Source organism: Petaurus breviceps, unplaced genomic scaffold (genome assembly GCF_028583685.1).
Source record: "Petaurus breviceps papuanus isolate PSGF00001 unplaced genomic scaffold, PetGlider_PUasm1.0 90721, whole genome shotgun sequence".
In the NCBI taxonomy this organism is placed as follows: Eukaryota; Metazoa; Chordata; class Mammalia; order Diprotodontia; family Petauridae; genus Petaurus; species Petaurus breviceps.
This window is the reverse complement of record NW_027187322.1, coordinates 2,411,276-2,415,540: the sequence shown is the minus strand read 5'-3', so window position 1 is coordinate 2,415,540 and position 4,265 is coordinate 2,411,276. Positions and strand designations below refer to the sequence as shown.

Below are 4,265 nucleotides of genomic sequence, written 5' to 3'. Positions count from 1 at the left end.
GTGAGTGTGTAGCTGAGTGGTGTAGTGATCACGTCGTCAGCGGGAGAGGGATTGGCTGTGGTGTGGTGCGCACGCGTGCGCCCGCTGCCCCCGGATGGCTGGGGGGGGGGAGGCTGAGGACTGGGGGGCGGGGGCGGGCGGAGAGTCAGAGCGAGGCTGAGGCGGACCGCGCAGGGAAGAACCAGCTCCGCCACCATGGAAGCTGCTCTGGAGGTCGGGGGCTCCCACCCCAGGACGGCGGGGGTCGGTCCCCCCCATCTGTTCTATTGGCCCCAGAATCTCACCTCTAATCGGACCGGGCGGCTTCAGGTTTACGGAAGGGACCTGAGCAGGAAGCGCCAAGCCCCACGGTCCGCCCCCTCGGCCGAGAGAACCAATCTGAGGGCAGAGATGTAGCGCGTGCGCACCTCTCTGGCGCCTTGGAGAATGTTGGCCCCACCCCTTAGGCCTCCCACGTGGTTCTGCCCTCGGGGCTCTTTGGGTGTTTGGAAGGCTGCCTCGGGTCTGGAACTTGTTGAAAGCGCTTTAGACTGCGGGCTCTTCCTTTACCTTTCGGGGTTTTCTCTGCGCTTGTGGCGCAGTGGATAGAGCTGTGTGACCCTGGACCAGTAACTCCACCCTGTTTGTGAGAGTTTCCCCATCTGTAAAGTGGGCTGGAAAAGGAAACGGCCAAGCCCTCCAGTATCTGCCAGGAAAACCCCCAAGGGCCATGAAGAGTCACACGGTTATTGGAGCCCAGTGAATGTTTAGGGACGGCCTGCCCTCCTGGAGCCTCCAGTCCCAGGTGTCCAGCTGGAAGACACCCTTGTGCCCTGGAGCGGGGTGGAGGACCCAACTGCCTTGTCCTTCGGGGAGCAGAGGGGCAGCTGATTGGCGCGTCATTAGCCCGTAGCCTAGGGCCTTCTGGCCAGCCATCATTAGGGCAGGGGGCCAGGCTGGTCGAGGCTTGGCCCAGGGCTGCAAGCCCTGTAACCCTGAGGGCTCCCAGGAACTGGCCCTGAGCATTACCTGGGAGGCAATGAAGAGGCTGGGGTGGAGTGGACAGGCTGCCACCCAGAACCAAGAATTCCCTAGAAGAATCTCACGGAAGAAGCCTCAGAGTCCAACGGGCTGGTCGTGGCAAGAGTGAGAGATGCTGGATGGGCCCCCTTCCTCCCAAGCACCAGGAAGAGCCTTGTGCCCAGCTCCTGGAAGGATATGGATGGGTGTTAGCTGAGCAGGCAGGTACAGGTGGGCTACAATGCATCTCACGCTGGAAGGAGCTCCCACATCAGTGCCAGCATCTGAACTACAGTGAGTCAGTGTTTAGAGGGACTCCTTGACAGGCTGGATGATTCTGGGAGACTTGGAAAGATCCTGCATGTGGGTGAATGAGCCAGGTCCGGAGCCAAAGGAGAGGGAGTAGTGTGGATTGCTTTTCAGAAATTTGTACAGTGCTTTCATGATCCCAAACTGCCTGTGACAGAAAAACTCCACTAACCTTTAACATGCATATTCTGGGCATGCAAACCGTGGCACATCAGACTCTCCAAAGAATCACATTATGGGTGACCCAAAAGATGCATGGTAAGAAATATGTGGGATGTAACCTATAACCAGTCATATTGCCATGTGACTTAGGCACAGATAGTTGTATGAAAGGCATACATTTCCTGGCTAATGATCAGAAAAGGAGGTGGACTGATCATGGACCCATGAGGATGAGAGATGGATAGCCCAAGTGCTGCTTGGACAGCCACAAGATGCTGGAAGACCTAGAGGAAGACTTCCAAAGGAAAAATTATTATTTTTTTTAAAAAGCATGGGTGAGAGCAAAGAGATAAGTCAGAGGAGATGAACGTTTTCAAAAGAATTGTATACCATCAACCACCATCTTCCAAGAGACTGATAATAAGAGAAATTCAAGTTAAAACAGCCTGAAGTTTCATTCCATACCTCTTATGATAGGAAGGATGTTCAGAGGTGTTAGGAGTCACTGCTGAAGGACTGTGGGAAGACAGGTACCTGGATATAGTGCATTGGTATCATCATTATGGGAAATAATTTCTAATTGTGTGAGAAAACTCACTAAACTGTTAATACATTTTGACCTGGTGACTGCCCAGGGCCTGGTGCCCAGAAAGCATTTAGTAAATATTGATTTATTGACTACTATTGAACTTCTGAAGGAGCAAAGACAGGCAGTGCCTGTGTGTGCTGAGGTATTCGGTGCAGCCCTTTCTGTGGTAGCAAGAAATAAGAAAGAAAGTGGGTGTCCATTAACTGGGGGGTGGAGAACAGGAAGCCCTTGTCATTTCTGTTACGGTTCCTGTTTCCCCACAACATGGAAGAACATCTTTAGCTGTTCAGGAAGGATCCAAATTGTTCAGTGTGCTGTAGTCAAGAAACAGGAATCTTGGAAACCTAGACCAAGAGACAGAGCCTGGGAGTTACTGGCTGGCCTGAATGAACATTTGTCCTTCCGCACCATAAGCCATTCTCCTAGCCTCCCCTAGTGGATGGGCGACCACTGAGGAAATACCTAGGGAGAGGAGGATGCTGGTCTCTGTTCTCAGCTCCCTACCCCATGAAAGAACTCATTGTAGACACTGACTACTCCAGCAAACAAGCTAGGAGGTAAGGGGTGTCTTCAGAGGCAGGATGAAGTCACTCAGCCCCAAGGGAAGCCAGGGGAGGCCGAGTCTTGAATATCAGCCTGAAGGCTGCAGGAGGAGGGAGGTGCAGCCCCCTTAGTGGGAGTAAAGCTCCAGGTGGGAGAACCCTTGGGGGTGGGATTGGGAGGCTTGGAAGTGGGCCCATGCCTCTGCCCAAGAACATGAGGAGATCTTTGTTGTTTGTCCGTCAATCTCAAAGACTCACTGTCCTAAAGGGAAGTGTATGGGGGTGTGTAAGCAGGGAGAGACTAGTGAGGACAGGACTAGACCACAGGACCTAAAATTGGAAGGGACACCAGAGACCATCCAGTCCAAGGCTTTGTAACTTGTGTCTCAGACTCCTCTGGCAGCTTGGAGAAGCCTGTGGTGAAGCCTTTTTGAGAATCCTGTTTTTAAATATATAAAATATACTTTGTAGGATTACAGAGGAAATCTATTATATTTAAAATGTTCAAATCATTTTCAGAAGTTCAGGGGTCCCAGGTCAAGGACCCCTGATCTAGTCCAACTCCTTTATTTTAAAGGTGAGGTAAGAGGCCTCACTCACAGTCCCAGCTATTGAGTGGCAGGGCCAGGCCTCCAACCAGATGTTCTAATCTCCCCATCCAGCCAGTGCTCAGGGTCCAGCCTGGTCCTCAGGGCCAGTTCAGGCACTCAACAGAGTTCTGATAGGGAGCTGACTTCCCTCCCTCCTTCAGGGGGTCTTATCCTACTGGCATAGTCCTCCATGCCCTTTTGTGTCTCAGATAGAAAAGGTTCACGGGATGATTGGTCACCATCATGTGGTAAACATCAGGCAGACTTCAGACCTTGGCCTTTCCCCATTCTGTCCCTTCATGGCACGTTCTTTGGCTCCTCTTCCATCCCCATGTCCTTAAAGCACAGGTCTGAGCAGGTCACTCTGGTAGGAAACAAGCCGACCTCCCGGGGATCCCACATGTCTCCCCTTCGCCCATTCTCCATGCAGGCCGCATCGGCCTTTTTGCTGTCCCACGGTTCCATCTCTCTCCACGTCCCTTGCATCTCCCTCCTAGAACCCTTGTCTTCCTGGGAAGCTCAGCTCCAAGGCCACCTCCTCTAGGAAGCCTCCCCGGCTCCTCCTAGCTGCTCAATGCCCTCCCTCATGAAATGACTAGTTTGCATTTACTTCTGTGAATACCATTGTAAAAGAACACTTGTACAGCTGTAACCAATGAGGAACTCCAAAGAATAGTGCTGAAAGATGTTGTCCAAAGACTGTGCCATCAGAAGAGAAGACAGTTGGGGTGGCCAGGTGAGTAAGAGCACCAGCCCCAGAGTTGGGAGACCTGGGATCGGATCCAGCCTCAGACACTCGGCACCCACACAAAAATAACTGGCTGTGTAACCTTGAGCAAGTTACTTAACCCCGATTGTTTAAAAAAAAAAAAAAGAGAAGACAGTTGACGTGTGGTGAGGGCAAGGGATGGCAGGTGAGCTGGAGTCCATTAGAAAAAGGCCTACTGGGGAGGCTAGGTGGCACAGTGAACAAAGCACTGCCCCTGGAGTCAGGAGGACCTGAGTTCAAATGTGGCCTCAGCCACTTAACACAAAACTAGCCATGTGACCTTGGGCAAGTCACTTAACCCCAAT

General features: G+C 52.2%; 2 protein-coding genes across 2 annotated transcripts in view; one reads left to right on the top strand and one right to left on the bottom strand.

The window, feature by feature from the left end:
- The window catches only part of FRMD8 (FERM domain containing 8), a 14,596-nt gene extending 14,193 nt beyond the window's left edge, over nt 1-403 (bottom strand). Inside the window, exon 1 of the mRNA XM_069066278.1 lies at nt 285-403. The gene's annotated coding sequence lies outside the window, so the exon portion shown is untranslated. The remainder of the gene's footprint in view (nt 1-284) is intronic.
- FAU (FAU ubiquitin like and ribosomal protein S30 fusion) overlaps nt 1-4,265 on the top strand; it is a 380,300-nt gene that overhangs the window by 132,748 nt on the left and 243,287 nt on the right. The window lies entirely within an intron of this gene.